General features: G+C 37.5%; 1 protein-coding gene and 1 pseudogene across 2 annotated transcripts in view; both read right to left on the bottom strand.

Annotated features, from left to right (window-relative positions):
• Positions 1 to 20,403, bottom strand: part of MNAT1 (MNAT1 component of CDK activating kinase) — a 232,817-nt gene that overhangs the window by 173,715 nt on the left and 38,699 nt on the right. The window lies entirely within an intron of this gene.
• LOC134808299 (mitotic spindle assembly checkpoint protein MAD2A-like) lies at positions 10,455 to 14,111 on the bottom strand (annotated as a pseudogene).

Below are 20,403 nucleotides of genomic sequence, written 5' to 3'. Positions count from 1 at the left end.
ATTGTACATCTCCACTTTTTATAATCTGCCTTGTCATAATTTAAACAGTATTAAAATTTTTTATTGCAGTTTATTTTCCTATGTAACATTTTCCATTTCTAATTTTAACTGTGAAAAGAATATTTTTTCTTTAAAGCTTATAAAATATAGAATTATATAGAAAAATAATTCAAAGTTCTACTTCATTGTGTTCTGTATCTCACTTCCCATGGGTAATATGCTACTGTTGAGTTTAGTGTTTGTGTGGCCACATCTTTTTCTACATATTTACAAAATACATATATAAAAACTAATCATTAAAAAAAAGAACAGGCCAGGCCTAGTTGCTTACGCGTATAATCCCAGGGCTTTGGGAGGGCAAAGCAGGAAGATAGCTTGAGGCCAAGAATATAAGACCAGCCTAGACAACATGGCTAGATCCCTCCCTCTACAAAATATAAAAATTAAAAAAAAATTAGCTAGATGTGGTGGTGCATGCCTGTAGTCCTAGCTACTCAGGAGGCTGAGGCAGGACAATCACTTGAGCCCAGGAGTTCAAGGTTACTGTCAGCTGTGATTAGCCACTGCACTCCAGCCTGCGTGACAAAGCAAGACCTATATCCAAAAATAAATAAATAAATAAATAAAATAACAGTAAAAATAGGCTGAGTGCAGTGGCTCACACATGTAATCCCATCACTTTGGGAGGTCAAGGCAGGCAGGTCACTTGGGCCCAGGAGTTTGAGACTGGCCTGGGCAACATGGCAAAACCTCATTCCTACAAAAAAACAACAAACAAGCAAGCAAAAAACAACAACAACAGCAACAAAAAATTAGCCGGGCATGGTGGCACACGCTTGAGTCCCAGCTACTCAGGAGGCTGAGATGGGAGCTACTCAGGAGGCTGCAGTGTGCTGTGATCATGCCAGTGAACTCCAATCTGGGCGACAGAGCAAGACCCTGTTTCAAAAAAAAAAAAAAGAAGAAGAAGAAGTAGTAGTTGATAATTGCTAGTTCATTTTATCTGGCAACAGAGCAACCAAAACAGCAGTATATGGGCAATCTTTTGCCTCTAGGAGTGCTAGGAATTTTTTCAAATAAAACTTTACATTCTGCAGAAAACAGAAAAATCTGCTGAAGAAGCCCAAATTTTCAGTCATTATCCATTTCCAAAAATATTTTTATGGTTTTTGTTTTTAAAAATCAGAATGGTGCTCATCCTTTTTCTCTCTGAATGACATATTTTTAGCAGATTTTATTTTATCAAGAATATTCTCGTCAAAATTTTAGTCAATTGTTCACTTTACTTTTTAAAGAGCAACTATATTCCATGTCAAATTTCAAATATTATTAAAACATACTGGCCTAAAAGAAATATTCATAGTTTGTCAAAAACTCTACACTTAAGACTTTCTGTGAAGTAACCTAGTTTTATCAGCACTTTCCATTCTTCGTTAGCTCCTTGGCTTTTAAAAATGAAACAGAAACCTATGGTCTTGAAAGCTAAAAAACAAGTAATAACATTGTAAAATAAAAATTTTATTTTTACAATAAATTCTTCCTTAAGCCCATGTGTACTAAATTCTGTAAGAAAGAAGCAGGATATTATTTTTTTAAAAATTTCCTCCCAAAATAAACCTAACTTGTCTATACAAGAAAATATTGATTGAAGTGCCATATCTTTGAACATTAAAACTTTAGAAACCTTAATTCAACTAAATCATTTGACAAAAATCTCTGCTCTAACTGAATCATAGAAATTTTAGAGGTAGAAATGACCTAATGATCACCAGTTAATTAAAATATTATCAACATCCAATAATGAAATGCATTTAAGGATTCATGGAAAACACATGAAAAAAATAACACCTGGTGCATTTTAGAAAAGGCAGTCAATTTACAAATAGACTTTGTTCCAATAGTTTGCTTACAAATTAGCTGCTTGGAACTCAAAATACATTTTTCCCAAATAAACTATTTATATGTGATGGTTAGGGTTTTCAACTAAACTGGCCCAAAGAAGATGAACAAAATATTAGACATTTTCTTTTCTTATTTTTCTCTCCTTCCTAACCTTCACCATGAGTTGATGATATCAGCTTTCAAGTGGGAATTAAACTGGAATTTTAAAAGAATATTCTACAAGTTTTAGTCCCCAGAAAGTAACCAATTGAAATCTTCACCTTAAAAAGGTTTCACATTTTCTTAAAGCCCAGATATTTGTAATTTTAAAAAACTTATGACCTCAAAATGAATAACTTTTGATAGAAGGGGTATACAATCTTAATAAAAGTAGAGACTTACTTATTTGCATACATGGATTTCAAGCCAATTAGCCACGGGATCCAGTTAACTTTGTCTATGATAATCATTTCTCATTTATCTCAGCAACTAAAATAGGAATGTGTTACATTTACTTATGCGGCATTCTCAATTTAAACTTTGGAATATTTGCTGTTAAATTTCCTCATCAGTCCTTTCATACCTTTAGGCTAAATTGCTATGAATCACTTGATACCTAAAAGGGAACTCAGAATCTATGTATTCCAAATCCTGAGAAAAAATTTATAAACTACCTCAACAAAGTGCTTTTGGAATATGAAGCAAAAGAATTCATCCACAGGTAGAGAAGTGATGGCCTGGGAGCAGGTATTAAAACATTATGAAGAGATAGTAGACTTTCAGAAGAAAAGATATTGCCCTCAAAATTTAAAAAAGCATGTTTACCCATTTTTTCATTATCTTAGAACTCAAAATTAATGTCTAATCAATCTTCTGTTGGCTATTATCATTTAGCATAGCAATTTTCAACTAACAAGCAAATAATATAAGGTACAAATTCAAATAGTATATTTAAGTCCATTCTGAGCCAGAAAAACAGAGCTGTGTAAAAACAAATATTTGTACTCCAGGGAAAAGGAAAGAGTTAATAATTAAATAAAGCTGTGCCAGAAAAAACTCACTTTCAAAAAAACGGGTTTGTATCCTCCTGACAGACAGCAAGGACCATGGAATCTATCCAGTTTTCCTTTTTGCCCCTTTGCCAGAAAACTCCTAAGCCAAATTTAAATCCTTTATGGAATAACACTATAAATATTTTCTAGAAAGAGGTTGGAAATATATGAAGGAACATAGAAAGAAAATAACATTACTTAGGGCTTTTGCGATATGATGTAGATATTATTTTCCTTACTACATAGATGAGGGCACTAAGCATGGAGAAGTCGAATAACTGGCTTAAAATCATATAACTAGTAAGAATTCACCATTACCCTGTGAATCCCATATTTCTGAGACAGGACTCAGTCAATTTAGGAAGTTTATTTTGCCAAAGTTAAGGACACACCCTCAGGAGGTCCTGATGACATGTTCCCAAAGTGGTCGAGTACAGCTTGCTTTTATACATTTTATATTGATAATCACGACATACATTTTATATTAATAATCAATATGTGTAAGATGTACATCGGTTTGGTCCAGTAAGGTAGGACAAGTCGAAGTGGGGGCTTCCAGGTTAGAAGTAGATGAGAGACAAAAGGTTGGATTATTTTGAGTCCTTGATCAGCCTTCCACTGAATACACAATTTAGTCTGGCTCAGTGAATCTGCATTTTTATATAAACAATAGGGCAGAGGAAGCAATCAGAGATTCATTTGTCTCAGATGAGCCTCAGAGGAATGACTTTCAATAGAATGGGAGGCAGGTTTGCACTAAGCAGTTCCCAGCTTGACTTTTCCCTTTAGCTTAGTGATTTTGGGGGTCCCAAAATTTATTTCCCTTTTACAGTCCTCTTCATACTCTACACTTTCTCCTTCTATCTTATTCTTACAATTTTTACAATGACCTATGAAAATAATCATCCTAAGTATCTATTTCTAGCCTAAAAATCTCTCCTAAATTCCTATTACGCACTGCCTATTGCACAATTACTCTTTGATATCCCACAAGTTACCTCAAACTCAACATACTCAAAACCAATATTCTTCTGTCTGTGTCAGATACATCAACTTTGTGCATAAACATTCATATACTATGGTGAAAATAGAAAAAAAAGAAAGAAAAAGTAACTCTATTACAAAAGCATACTTTGAATACTATCGTAAGCTTTCAGCCAGTGAGCAACAGCTCAACAAATTATACTACGTACTCCTAACCAGCATGTGTTAATAACACATCATATTCCAAATGCTCTAAGCCAAGAACATTTTCTGAAATATGTGGACTATTCTGTAGCCATTCTTTCTGCCACTGATGAATAGTTTCATCCTGATAGCTAAAAAGGGTGTGCATGTGATAGTGCTGGATGTTAAGATTTAAGACATTAGAGGCTCAAAGCCCCTTCAGGGATACGGTTGAGGAAACAAGGTAAAAGCTAAGTTAGAAATTGGAGGGAAAAGTCTGTCTAACTTTATGAAGGGCTTCAGAAACAATACTGCAGACTGGGAGAACTGACAATTACAGGCATGCCTCATTTTATTGCGAATTGCCTTATTGGGCTTTGCAGATATTTCATTTTTTACAAATTCAAGATTTGTGGCAACGCTGCCATGGAATGAGTCTATCAGCACCATTTTTCCAACAGCATGTGCTTACTTCATGTCTCTGTTTCACATTTTGGTAATTCTCACAATATTTCAAACATTTTCATTATCGTTATATCTGGCATGGTGTTATGTGATCAGTGATCTTTGGTGTTACCATTTTAATTGTTTCAGGGCACCATGAAAAGCACCCATATAAGACAGCAAACTTAATAAATGTTGTATGTACTCCAACTGCTTCACCAACTGACTGTTCCTCCAACTCTCTCCCTCTTCTCAGACCTCCCATTCCTTGAGACACAACAATATTTAAATTAGGCCAATTAATAACCCTACAATGGACTCTTAGGTGTTCAAGTGAAAAAAACAGTCACGGGTTTCTCACTTTAAATCAAAAGACAGAAATGACCAAGCTTCCTGAGGAGGGTGTATCATAAGCTGAGATAGCCCAAAAGCTAGGCCAACTGCACCAGTTAGCCAAGCCATGAATGCAAAGGAAAAGTCCTCGAAGGAAATTAAAAGCACTGCGCCAATGACACACAATGTTAAGAAAGCAAAACAGTCTTATCGTTTATACAGAGAAAGTTTCAGTGGTCTGGATAAAAGATCAAACCAGCCACAACATTCCCTTAAACCAAAACCTAATCCAGATCCTAATACCTAACTCTCTTCAATCCTATAAAGGTTGAGAAAGGTGAGGAAGTTGCAGAAGAAAAGTCTGAAGCTAGCAGAGGTTGGTTCATGAAATTCAAGGAAAGATGCTGTTTCCATAACATAAAAGTGCAAAGTGAAGCAGCAAGTGCTGATATGGAGGCTTCAGCAAGTTATCCATAATATCTATCTAAGATAATGACGAAGGTGGCTACACTGAAAAACAGACTTTTCAATGCAGATGAAACATCCTTCTATTGGAAGATGCCGTCTAGGACTTCCATAGCTACAGAGGAGAAGCCAATGCCTGGTTTCAAAGCTTCAAAGGCAAGGGTGTCTTTTCAGGAGCTAGTGCAGCTGATGACTAAATTGAAACCAATGTTCATTTGTCATTTTGAAAAATCATAAAGCCCTTAAATATTATGCTAAATCTATACTGCCTGTGCTCTATAAATGGAAGAATAAAGCCTGAATGATGGCGCATCTATTTACAGCATGGTTTGCTTAATATTTGAACCCACTGTTGAGACCTATTGCTCAGAAAAAAAGATTCCTTCCAAAATGTTACTGCCCATTGACAATGAATCTGGTCACCTAAGACCTCTGATGGATATGTGCAAGGACATGAATGTTGTTTTCATGCCTGCTAACACAACATCCATTCAAAAGCCCATGGGTCAAGGAGTAATTTTGACATTGAAGTCTTGTTATTTAAGTAATACATGTCATAATGCTGTAGCTGCTACAGACAATGATTCCTCTGATAGATCTGGGCAAAGCAAATTCAAAACCTTTTTGAAAGGATTCACCATTCTAGATGCCATTAAGAACATGTGTGATTCATGTGAAAAGATAAAAAATATTAACATTAAAAGGCATTTGGAAGAAGTTGATTCCAATCCTCACAGATGACTTTCAGGGTCTGACTTCAGTGGAGAAAATAACTGCAGATATGGCAGAAACGGCGAGAGAACTAGAATTAGAAGTGGAGCCTGAAGATGTGACTGAATTGCTGCAATCTCATGATCAAACTTGAACAAATGAGGAGTTTGGGCTTCTTAGGGATGATTCTTGATATGGAATCTACTCCTGGTGAAGATGCTATGAACACTGTTGAAATGACAAGAGATTCAGAAATAACATATACAGTTAGTTGATAAAGCTGTGGCAAGGTTTGAGAATTGATTCCAATTTTGAGAGGAATTTCCCAGTAAGTAAATGTTATCAAACAGCATCACATGCTCCAGGGAAATCTTTCATGAAAGGAAGAATCAATAAATGCAACGAACTTCATTGTTGTCTCATTTTAAGAAATTGCCAAGGCCACCCCAACCTTCAGCAATCACCATCCTGATCATTCAAGAGCCATCAACATCTGGGCAAGACCTTCTACCAGCACAAAGATTATAGTCACTTTCGAAGGCTCAGATGATTGTTAGCAATTTTTAGCAGTAAAGTATATTTTAATTAAGGTATGCACACTGTTTTTAGTCATATTGATATTGTACACTTAATATACTACAGTATAGTGTAAACATAACTTTCATATGCACTAAGAAATCAAAAAGTTTGTGTGACACACTTTATTGTGCTAGTCACTTTATTGTGCTATTTGTTTTATTATGATATTTGCTTTACTGTGGTGGTCAGAAACCAAACCAGCAATATCTCTGAGGTATGTCTGTATACGAGTAATAAGGGAAAGCACCATGGCCACAGGAGCATTCAGGACTTCGGAGACTTGAAAGAACGATGTCCCACTAAACCAAGCTAGCATTTGCATAGAGACCTTTACTATAATTCTACTTCGGGGAAAGGAAGGGCAAATTCAACTAATACTCTGATTTCCATTAATGCAGGTCCTGCACTAAATAAGGTATGTCTTTACTTCCACCATGATTCAAAGGAGCTAAAAATACATGTACCTAAGTATGTCCAAAAACAATGTCAGCAATTACCTGAAAAGGCTATTATTAAAATGCTTATCCCTTTTCCAAATAGGTATCTATAGATACCAGATAGTCTTCATTTATTTCAACCAAAACATACAACAGACTCAACACAGAAGCAGATGTGAGAATCTAGTTTTCTTCTCTTAAGCCAAGCATTTTTAAAAGATTTGCAAAAATGTAAAACAATGCTACTCATCTCACAAAATTTTTTTGTTTTGGAAAATATAGTTATGTTTCATAAAAATACATTGTGGTAACATGTAATAGGTTTATAATTTTTGATGAATAAATGAACATTTCAAAGTTTCCAAATTTTAATTTCTAATATGATAAATGTTAACAGATATAACTTTCATAAATAAGAGGTCTTGAGAGTCATCAATAACTTTTAAAATTATAAAAGTTACTAACACCAAAAAGTCTGAGAACCACTGTTACATGTGACCAATAAAAGATTGCTTATAATGAACAAATGAACTCAAAGGAATGCAATCATAATTTAAGTGTTCCCCAAACTACCCAAGCCATTAAGATTTTCTCATTTATTAGTACTGAGTAAAATATTTTTTAAATTTTCCACTGTTTCTATTGTTCTAGCTCTCTCTTCACTTCTTATTTTGTTTTTCTACCTCTTTCTCTTGATTAGAAATGCTACATGTTTGTCTAAGTTGTATAAGGGCCCTTTTAAAGAATCACTATAAAGAAACTTGAATTTCACAATTTTTTTGTGTGTTTTCCAATTTACTAATTTCTACTTTTCTATTATTTATTTTATTCAATTTTTCTTAATTATATTTTGTTTCTATTTCTTAGAGTTTAACACTGGGTTTATTTTCATTATTTCACTCTTCATATCCACAACAGTTTGTACTTTTCTACTATTTTTAAGAGGCCATGAAAAAATATATATAATTCATTTTTTTAACTATTTCTTCTAGGTCAATATTTATCAAGCATCCATTATTATGACCTTTTAAATAGAATAAAATATAACAACTAGTCAAGATGCTATTTCTATTCATTAGGTCCTCAAATATTTAAGCTAAACAGTTGGCTACCCTCTCAGTACTATGCCAGGTGCCTTGTCAAATGCAAAGCTGAACCCTCAAATGTTTGATGAGTACAAGAATATACATTCTTGTGAATCAATTAAAAAACAGTTGATACTAGCAAATAATTATAGACTAAATTATATAAGCTATATAAAGCAGATGTGTGAGAATAAACTATCATCTCCTACCTCAACAACAGAAAATTCCAGAAGATCCATACAGAGAATGTGGGGCTATGAAGGCAAGAACTGTATTTGGTTTATGACAAGCAATGCTTAACTCAAGGTGAAATAGTTCTAAAAATACAATGTTCTCATTTTTGTTTTCTTGAAAGCAAAGTATATCAATGTTTGCTCAACATTTGCTAACATCTTCAATTAATCATTTAAATCCCTAATAAACACTAGGGAAAATCAATTAATAAAATAACAGACAAGTTTGAGACCCGTTCCCCAGATTGTTTCAAAACCTAAGTCATATTTTATATTTGTAATTTTTTATTTTTCTGATTAGTATTGACAATTATTTTTGAATTACACTAATAAAGAGGGGGAAATGGAAACCTTTTAAAAAATCAAATGGGCACCCAACAATCAACTTAATTAAATGAGTTATTATATGTAAAAGAACTTAAATCAATTCCTGATACATAGTAAATGTTCACTGAGTGCTAGCTGGCTGGGCGTGGTGGCTCATGCCTATAATCCCAGCATTTTGGGAGGCTGAGGCCTCCTGAGGTCAGGGGTTTGAGACCAGCCTGTCCAACATAGTGAAATCCCATCTCTACTAAAAATACAAAAATTAGCTGGGCATGGTGGTACACACCTGTAGTCCCAGCTACTCAGGAGGCTGAGACACAAGAATTGCTTGAACCTGGGAGCCAGAGGTTGCAGTGAGCTGAGATCACACCACTGTACTCCAGCCTAGGCAACAGAGTTGAGACTCGTTCTCAAAAAAAAAAAAGTGTTAGCTATAGCTACACATTTATCAAGTCCTTTCCATTTGACCAAAGAATTCTTACACTTTCCAGAAACTAACTGTAAAAAGAGTATTTTCATTGCCTGGCACGGTGGCTCAGGCCTGTAATCCCAGCACTTTGGGAAGCCGAGGTGGGCGGATCACAAAGTCAGGAGTTCGAGACCAGCCTGGCCAACATGTAGAAACCCCATCTCTACTAAAAATTAGCCAGGCACAGTGGCGGGCAACTGTAATCCCAGGAGGCTGGGGCAGGAGACCTGCTTGAACCCGGGAGGCGGAGGTTGCAGTGAGCTGAGATCGCACCACTGCACTCCAGCCTGGGTGACAGGGCAAGACTCTGTCTTGCAGGGGAAAAAATATTTTCAGCCTTGTGTAGTGGCTCACATCTATAATCCCAACACTTTGGAAGGCCGCAGCAGGAGGATCATTTAAGTCCAGGAGTTCAAGACCAGCCTGAGCAACACAGCAAGACCCTCATCTCTATTAAAAAAAAAAAAATGTTTTTAGTTAGCTGGGTGGCTGGGCGCAGTGGCTCATGCCTGTAATCCCAGCACTTTGGGAGGCAGAGGCGGGTGGATCACCTGAGGTCAGGAGTTTGAGACCAGCCTGGCCAACATGGCAAAACCTCGCCTCTACTAAAAAAAAAAAAAAAAATTAGCCAGGCATGGTGGCACGTATCTGTAAACCCAGCTACTAGGGAGGCTGAGGCAGGAGAATGGCTTGAACCCAGGAGGCGGAGGCGGAGGTTGCAGTGAGCCGAGATTGTGTCACTGCACTCCAGCTTGGGCGACAGAGCAAGACTCCATCTCAAATTAAATAAATAAAATAAAAAATAAAAGTAAATTAGCTGGGCATAGTGGCCTGTAGTCCCAGCTACTTGGGAGGCTGAAGTGCAAGGATCGCTTGAGCCCAGGAAGTTGGAGATACAGTTAGCTGTGATCGCACCACTGCATTACACCCTGGGTGACAGAGTAAGACCCTATCTCAAAAAATATGTAAATATTTTGCTCTTTATTTAAAAGTAAAACTAAAGGCCGGGCGCAGTGGCTCATGCCTGTAATCCCAGCACTTTGGGAGGTCGAGGCCAAGGCAGGCAGATCACGAGGTCAGGAGATCGAGACCATCCTGGCTAACACGGTGAAACCCAGTCTCTACTGAAAATACAAAAAATTAGCTGGGCGTGGTGGCAGGCGCCTGTAGTCCCAGCTACTCGGGAGCCTGAGGCAGGAGAATGGCGTGAACCTGGGAGGCAGAGCTTGCAGTCAGCCAAGATCGCACCACTGCACTCCAGCCTGGGCTAGAGCACAGCTTTGCTGGTAATAATACATTCTTCCAAATTTGTACCAACATAATGGTATGTATTATTATAACAAAGTAAGAAAATATGCTACTTTGAAGGTACATAACTTTGCTTCTAAAAAGCATGGTCTACATAAAGACCATGATTTAAAAATAAAAGCTGCACTAAATATGATTTTCTCCTTTTACAGATAGCAAGACAAAATGACCTGTCCAGGTCATAGTTTAAGTGCAGGCCAGAAATCTGTCACCTAATCTCTGGGGATCTCTCTACCAACTGAATAGAATGTTACAGGTCTAGCCAAACCCCACAGCTTCAGAACCAGGAGATCTCATAGTGTTATTTATCTGTGGTTCTGGAGTATTCAAACCAACAGGTCTTATTAGAAAGCTTAGACCCACTTGACAATGAATGATTAGGTTTATGTTACTCTATGGCAAATCTAAAGGTCATACCAAATTCATTATCATCACCTACGAACATCTACTAGGGATTTGTTATAGGTAGTAAATCCATCTAATGAAGTATGAAATATAAAGCCATACTATAAAGAAGTATAAGATTTTATCCCTGCCTTCAGGGATGTATTATATAGTTAGGAAAGAACACACCCATAAAACAACAGAACAAAGTTATGTCTGCTAAGTGTTAATATAAGTGGTAAATTCATTCCTGAGCAATTATTTATTGAGCAACTGAGAGGGAGCAGAGCATACTGGTTAAGGGCACAGACTCTGAAGCCAGTTTGCCTGCTTTTCCTTATTTAAATTATTAAACCTCTCTGTGCCTCTGTTTCCTTCCTTGTGAGAAATAAAAATAATACCTACATAGGGGTAAAAACCTAGCTTTCAGAGCTGATGAGATTTACATTAGTTAATACAGGTAAAATGCTTAGAAATATACCAGACACATAGTACACTCTCAATAAACATTAGCCATTAGAAATATTACTTAATACAAGGAATACCCAGTAAGGACCAGATTTCAAAGGAGCCAGTAACAAGGATTACAACTGTTAAAGGATTCAAGAAATAGGTTGAATTGAGCTGGGCCATGAAAAATGTGCTGGCCTTGAAATACGAAAGAAGGATGACATTCCAGGCAGAGATCACAAAAAAAATTAAGGTATCAATACACACAATGTATACATGGAACAACAAACACAACGTTTTGACAAAAAATAAAAACAGTCCACGTAAGGTAGTCCTTCTCACCCTTTTCTACCACAGTATTCTTAAATGATAAAGAATGAACTTCCTGGAAAATTGGGGAAATGGCCTCAAATGGTCCCCTATAAGCTCAACATGTCTTCAAATTGTATCACGTTTTAGCTTAAAAAGCTAAAACTTCATGAAAGTTCTATTTGACTCCATAATTCAAACAGCCTTATTTCATTGAAAAATGTCCTCAAATAGTTACCAGTTATTCAATTACTCAATCTTTTTCATATTCCTTAGGTAAAATTGACATTCCAGGAAGATGTCTATGGATTCACGTACCACCAACATAACAGCACACAGTAAGGAACAAGTATATTTCTGTTAAAAAAAAAAAAAAAAATCACACACACACACACACACACACAAACAAAATCCATGCATACATGGAAATACGGCATAGGAAAGAGGTAGTATTACAAATCAGTGTGGAAATAAATGACTACTAAATAAATGCTTGAGACACTAAATAAATGCTTTCTAGATAAAGAGAGATGCTTCTAGATAAGGAGAGAAAAAAACTAGATCCCTATCTTTCACCCTATACACAAAAAGAAATCCCCTATGAACAGATGACTAAAGATCAAAGAGAAAACTTTAAACTTTTATCAAATTATAGGAGAATATAATTACGAGATCAGGGCAGAAATTTCCTAAAAGTAACTAAAAAATTTTAAACCATGTAAAGGAGATTGATAAATTTCATTTTATCAAAATTTAAGGCCAGGTGTGGTGGCTCACATCTGTAGTCCCAGCACTTTGTGGGGGCCAAGGCTGAAGAAGCACTTGAGGTCAGGAGTTTGAGATCAGCAAGACCCCATCTCTAAAAACAACAATTTTAAATTTAAAACTTCTTGTAAGTGGGAGGGGAAACACAATACTATTAAAAGACTTGCCACAAACTAGAAAACAATGTTTTCATCATACATAAAAGAAAATATTCATACTATATAAACAGGTTCTACAAATCAATAAATGATGCTATAGAAAAATGAGTGGATTATATGAACAGGCAAATTACACCACACAAATCCACTTGCTTCTTTTTTTGTTTTTAACAAACTTATTTCCTCACTTAAAACTTGATTTTATAAAACACAAAAAAAAATTTTTAAGAGTTCTGTATCACAGAACATCAAGCAGTACAAATATCCATCGCTTCATAGGTTCAAGTTACATAAATTAAAGTCAAATAATTGGAAACTGATTCGATAGGGAAAACTATACATGAAATGAAGGTCAAAAGGAGCTACACAGCAATATTTCATTGTTTATAGATTATTAGTTACTTTCAGAACTTTAACAAAGATTCTGAATATTTAGACTTCCTTTGCTGTATTTTATAATTAAATATCTCCCTACCTATACTGAGTCAAGCTACTTGACCAAAACATCTGATTTAGGAAAGCATTTAGCTTTATAGCACAAGTTTTTCCATCTACAGTTACTATCTTCAAAGGAATATACATCACAATGTTGAAAAAAAACAAAAACCTCCTGGCTCCTTTTGAATCATGCACAATAAATTCATGATGTTAACTCCATGGTGAGTCAAATAGGTACCAAAAAATAAAAGGAACAATTACACACAGTTCAGTAAGTATCATTTTGCTTTTCTCCATGTATAAATTAACCAATGAAATAAAACATATCAACTATAGATGACTTGACTTCACGAAAACCACATTTCAAAATTACAATTACATTATTTCCTCATGTCATCTTCAGTCATTGACAGGAATTTTGTAGGCCACCATGCTATTTACTTTGTGGATTGTAGTAGTAAATGAACAAAGGCAGACTTCCTCAGAATTGGTAATAAACTGTGATCCCGACTCTTCCCATTTTTCAGGTACAACCAAATCTTTGTCTGTGTAAATCAGCAGATCAAATGAACAAGAAACTTCCAACAGTGGCAGAAATGTCACTGTAGCTGTGATCTGTCTGATGACTGAACGGATTTCATCCTGGATAGCTTTCTGAGACTTTTCTCTGGGTGCACTGTCATCTTTTGCAGTCTTGTCACACTCAATATCAAACTGTCATCTTTCTAGGACCTCACCACTTTCAATATTTGAGATAACTACAACCAGTTTCTGAACTGAACACTTGTATAACCAATCTTTTAGTTGTTCCACCACATTATTTAGGTATTTTATGAGCTCAAGATCAGTAGTTACAAGCAAGGTGAGTCCGTATTTCTGCACTCGAGTAAAGGTTTCAGATGGATAAATGCCACGCTGATATAAAATGCTGTTGATGCCGAATGAGAAGAACTCGGCCACGATTTCGGCACTCCCACGCAGGGTGATTCCCTGCTCCCGGGAGAGCTGCAGCGCCATGGCCAGGGACACATGGCCAGGGACACAAACAAAGGCACGCGCTTTCACTACACGGACAGCAACCACAGCGGCTCCAACAGCACTTCCCCGCCAAGAGTTTCAAAAGTAACGACCATCCACTTGCTTCTTAGAGTAAGTGCACTCTAGCAGGAAACAGCTTCTTTTTTTTTTCTTTTTTTTTCTTTGAGACGGAGTCTCACTTTGTTGCCAGGCTGGAGTGCAGTGGTGCGATCTCGGCTCACTGCAATCTCCACCTCCCGGGTTCAAGCGATTCCCCTGCCTCAGCCTCCTGAGTAGCTGGGATTACAGGCGTGCACCACCACACCCAGCTAATTTTTTGTATTTTAGTGGAGACGGGGTCTCACCATGTTGGCCAGGATGGTCTTGATCTCCTGACCTCATGATCCTCCTGCTCGGCCTCCCAAAGTGGTGGGATTACAGGTGTGGGCCACTGCGCCCAGCCTGAAACAGCTTCTTAAGGATTCTACTTATTTTGTTTCCATGGGAAACTTTCAAGAGAAGAAGACAAACTATAGTCCCAATGCTGTAGTTGATTTCCTGGCCATAACAGATCATCATCCCTCTTTAGAGTCCCCTCATACTCTGCTAGCACTTATGCTGGTGTAAGCAGCTTGCCAGTAGAGCAATCCAGATCCTTTTATCTAAGAGGTTTGAAACTCTGGTTACCATGCCCTTTTTAGGCAATGGCTATTGTATTTGTACATTTATTAAAATAATGGGCTTAGGAACACCATGAGACATATCAGCAGATCCCCTGAATGCCAGACATATTCTTCTCTGTCCATACCGTGATAATGATCAGAGTCAATTACCCTTACCAGGATGGTGACTCCTTTTCTTCCCTAGTGATTTTGGCAAGAGGAGCCCAAAGTGACCAGACAGCAGGCATGGCTTAAAATTTAATGGAACTCTCATTGTGTCTGTTCCCTAGTAGGGCATTTCTACTTCTGGAGACAAGAACCTCTAAGCCCACAGGGTCTAAAGCTATATGAATGGAAAGCATAAATTCCTCAAGTAAGGATTGGGTATGATAGTAAATGAGACCACTCCTATTCCATCCCTTGGTTGTTGAACCCGTGTACATATTACCTGTTGAGGATACTTAATATAATGAATATCCATATGATGGCCAAGCATTCTGGAGGGATGATACCCATCCTTGTAGAGGATCACCTCCAATCTGGCATCTCAGTTGTACCGTTATGAGCCCATTACAACTGTTCTATCAATCCAGAGGATTATAGGTGGAGCAGTATGAGTTAAGACCAGTGGATTCATGAACTTTGGCCCACTGCTACACATCTTTCCTGTAAAGTGCGACTCTTGGTAAGAGACAATATTACTCAAGATCCCGTATTAGTGGATCAAACACTCTGTAAGTCCTCAGATAGTAGTGCTGGCTGTGGACTTATGAGCAGAAAAAGCAAACATGTGGACCCAGAATATGTGTTAATCCCAAACTAGAAGAAATGCTGTCCCTTCCAAGGTGAGGGAAGGTACAGTTTTAGAGGCTTCCACTTGATCTTCCCCCACTAGGAAAGCACTTAACCAAACTGGTCAAGGAGCCAAGTTGAGAATTCTGCCAACTACCATGTATGTTGATTCCAATTACAAAACTAGGAACCAGAGAAAGGACTCTGATAACAGAGACACACTGTGAGTTAAATCTGGGCCAGAACTCTATTTATTATAATTATCTGAGTCTCATACACCCCTCCCCATTCTAACAAGAGGAGGTCATAGCACTTTAGGTCCCCAGATTTCAATGTCATTTCACTCTGACCAATAATTCTTCATAGGTTTGCAGCCAAAACTGAATCACTGAAGATGACTAGGCAGAGCAAGCATCAAGTAGTAACTGGGCTGAATAGTGACTCAGAATCTTACAAAGAATCAAAACAAACCCACTATCACCAAGTTAGACCCAGCACAGATTTCAAAGTCTGCCTGGCATTCCTTCAGTTGTTGCCAATAGAAATGAATTCTCAGACTGCTCTGGTTTGCTCCAGAACCCAGCCTATTAAATTCAGCCAACTAAGCATAACCATCTAGCTATTTGTATGGCTATTATACTTGTTATGGTCTACTTTGTTCTCATCCTAATCTTTCCACTAGAAGATGCTTCTATAGATAGCATCTATAGAAGATAGATACTCCTAATGCTATGTTTCATATTCAGTTAGATACTTTGATGGCACAAGAGCAGACTCTATGGTAAACAAAGATGTAAACATGAAAGGTATCAGTGTAGAGATAACCTTTTCCCAATATTTATTATAATCTTTTCCCAACATGTATTATGGAATGAGAATGGGGGGACTAAGCAAAAAGAGGACCTCAACAGGTTAGCCATACAAGCAATTAAAAAAAAATCCAATATAAAGGTAAAGAAAACAATTGTAAATTTAAAAGTATGCAGAAAATACATGAGATTAAATCAAATACCTTTATTTGGACTGCTTATGCTACATCAAAATTTTAAAATAGACTTAAAAACAAAAATTTTGGTGGGGGAGAGGTGGGGTACAAGTAAAGACGAGGTCTTGCTGTGTTGTCCAAGCTGGTCTCAGATTCCTGGCCTTAAGCAATCCTCCCAACTCAGCCTCCCAAAATGCTGAGATTACAGGCATGAGCCACTGCACCCATCCAAAAACAAAATCTTATATGTAGTAGAGTGTCAATAATGGGATTATACAAAGAGAAACACATACCTTACCTAGAGAGCTAGTTTCCTAAAGCTATTTAAGCATATTTCCCCTTCCCCCAACTACTCAAATTAACTTCCTAAAACACTATTCAAAGGCTGGGCATGGTGGCTCACGCCTGTAATCCCAGAACTTTAGGAGGCTGAGGCAGGTGGATTGCTTGAGCCCAGGAGTTCCATACCAACCTGGGCAACATGGCGAAACCTTGTCTCTACTAAAAATACAAAAAAATTAGCCAGGAGTGGTGGTGTGCACCTGTAATCCCAGCTACTCAGGAGGCTGGGGTAGGAGAAACACCTGAGCCCGGGAAGTCAAGGATGCATCAGGCAATGATCATGCCACTGCACTCCAGCCTAGGCAAAGAGAGTGAGACTCTGTCTCAAAAAAACAAAAACCAAAATAAACAAACGACAACAACAAAAAACACAACACTATACAAGTCCATTTAAATTTAAATGTTGTAAACCTTTTTCCTGCCATGATCACAATCACTCTATTCTCATGTCCTCCCCATCACCCTCTGGGACCACTTATAGTGAATATGATCCAAAGTATTCTCAATACGTAATACATACTCATATTGCAGACACTTCAATCAGTGATACTAGTTCTGGAATCCCACCATCTTTATCCTCAGTTATGGCCTCCCCTAACAGTATCTGCTCCTCCCCTCCCAGTACAGTTTTCAGCGTCTGGCTTATATGGTCTGGTCTCCCTGTTCACCACTATACCTATCATCATTTTTGGCAACTTGAACATCCTCATAAATAAGCCAGGCATTATCCTAGACATTCAATTCCTTGGACTGCCTCACTCCAATGATCTCTTGCCCCATCCCACTTAAGTCACTCACCCTCATACCTTCAGCCTGCAATCTTGTCATTATCAATATATATATCTCTCTCTGCTGGGTTGTCTGTTTCTAGCATCTCACTCTCTGAACACCTTTCCCTCTCCTTTCAGATGACTTGCATTAAATACCACTACTCTATCCTTTGACCTCACAAGGAGCTCCCATCCACTGACACTACTACTTTTCCCTATTTATCACCCCTCTCAAGGTCCTAACCTCATCCTTACACAAGCATACATTACAGCATCTAGAATTAAAACCAATCCTTTGCAAATGCATTTAACTCACTTGCTCCTCTCCACTGTTGTTCCACCTGATCCATCTATGGTTGAAGCCATCTATCTACCAGTCCATGACTGTATCTGAGCAGCTAAATTTTGCTGAAGAAAAACATCTCATAACCTTACCGAAGTTCACACTAAAATTATTCACACTAAAATTAACACCACAGATCTCAGATGAACACTCAACACTGCCAGACATTCCTTCTACAATTTTTAATTAAAGTCATTTTCCCATTCCCTGAATGAACCATTTCATACTTTCTTCTCTCTCCTCAGACTTCTCACATTTCCCATTCTCACCTCAATCATAGCTAGTGACCTAGCCTCATACTATAGAGACAAAAATAATCTCATTTCTAAACACCAATGCCATCAATCTACCTGTTTCTATAACCATATTAACTGCATTCCTTCAGGTTAAAATGAAAAAAATATCTCTGTTGTTATCTACAAGTCAATACCTCCCCTCCAGTTATGCTCTATATCCCACTTCCTAATCCCTACTCAAGTATTTTACTTTTATAATTATCTCCCCTTTCTCCTGCATTATGAGTTTCTTCCTCTTCTGAATCATTCTTATTGGAATGCAAGCATACCTTAATATCAACAACCATCTTTTTAAATTGACTCTACATTCCTTTGCAGCTACTACTCAATTTCCCCGTTCCCATTCACAGCAAAATTCCTGAAACAAGAGTTGTCTATACTGCTATGTCCCATTCTCTTTAACTCATTCAGATTAGTCTTTTATTCCTGACCTTCCACTGAAACAATTCTCATGAATTTTACCAATATCCTCAATCTTGCCAAAGCCAATAGTTAATTAACAGAGAAGAATTTTCTGTCCTCATCCAATACCACCTCTTAGCAGCATTAACTGACCACTTCCTCCATCTGGGAACACTTTATTCTCTAGACTTCTGTGACCTCACACTTAACTAGTTTTCCTATTACCTGTCTCTCTTTCTCTGTTTCTTTTTCTGGCTGCTTCTCCTCTGTAAACCACCTAAAAGTTGATGTGTTCCAGAGTTATGTCGTGGGCATTCTTCTCCCCCTACAAATGATCATATCCAGTCTAAACAGCTGTAAATGTGCCTCCCAAATCTGATTACGGCCCTGATCTCATCCCTCAGCTCAACCAACCACCTAATCAATGACTCCTAATCAATGACAAAACATGACAAGTTTTGACTCCTAAACAATGACAAAACATAACAAGTCCAAAGCAGAATACTTGATTATTTCATACTGCTCTATCTGCTCCTCCCCCAGTTATTCCTATTTCACTAAATGTCACACAATCCACATAGTTGCTAATGCCAAAAACCTAGGAGGCTTCCTTGATTTTTCCACTTCCTAATTACCCGCATCTAATTAATACCAAGACTGATGACTTCACATCTAAAATACAATCTAAAATGCATCTGCTTTTGGCCATTTGCACTGTTATATGCCACTATCACTTATTACTTGAAGTACTGCTAAGGTTTCCCAACTGCTCTCCTTACTTCGACTACTTTATCCCCAACACTTACCCACCTTCTTCCTCCAAATGTAGTCTCTACAGAACAGCCAAAATCATATCTTTAAAATGAAAATTAGCTCATTTCTCACCCTTGTTCATGACCCAATGGTGTCTCATATTAAATAGCATAAAATACAAATGACTTACCACACCATTGAAGATACTACTTGACCTGACCCCTACCTAACTCTCCAGCTTCATTCCTATCATTCTACCCCTCTCTTCTTTCTTTCCTTCCAACATGCCAAGGTTATTCAAGCCTTAGGGCAACTGCATTTGTCTTCTCAGCCATACATTCTGTTCTTCCCAATCTTCCTATGGCTGCCTCCTCTCATCACTCAAGTATCAAATCAAATGTCACCTCTTTAGAAAGACTCTTACTGGAAAAATTATCCCTACTCCTAAGTCCTCCTCCACTTCTGCCACAAAACAGCCAAAATTCTTGTTAGAAAGTGATCTGTCTTTTAAAAGATCTTATCCATCAGACAATATCTCCTCCTTAAAGAGGACTTTTTTACCATCCAATCTAAAATTGATGACCCTGTTATTTTCTCTCATAGCTAATTATGCCAGATTGTCTCTTGGCAACTTAAAACCATTTTCATCATTCTGTGCTCTTCCCAGGGACTAGAAATCTGGAAACTACATTCATTTTCCAAAATCCCTAAGAGCAAAGCTCCAGTTTTGCTTCTACCTCTTGAGAACATCTTGAGAAACATCTGAAAAGCTTTGGAAGGCAAAAAGACAACAGAAGCATTACTGCTCCTTCAACAGCAAAGGACAGCACATGGGCATCAGCATATGACACATTAGGTTTCACTCACAGCTTTCGGGTACTCTTCTGTGAACCACCTGCTTCAAAGATAAGAGACAAGTGGAATCAGCAGCAGCAGTTTTTCAACAATTCCTGTTCTTTCTGACTTTCTGAATGGGGCAGTTTCTCTTACATTACTGTCTAGCCCTTCCTAACAGGTTTGTAAGCCTGTAATTGCCTGAAGTAAAT

This window comes from Pan troglodytes, chromosome 15, assembly GCF_028858775.2.
Source record: "Pan troglodytes isolate AG18354 chromosome 15, NHGRI_mPanTro3-v2.0_pri, whole genome shotgun sequence".
In the NCBI taxonomy this organism is placed as follows: Eukaryota; Metazoa; Chordata; class Mammalia; order Primates; family Hominidae; genus Pan; species Pan troglodytes.
Note: the sequence above shows the minus strand (reverse complement) of the source record. Positions and strands in the feature narration are given on the sequence as shown.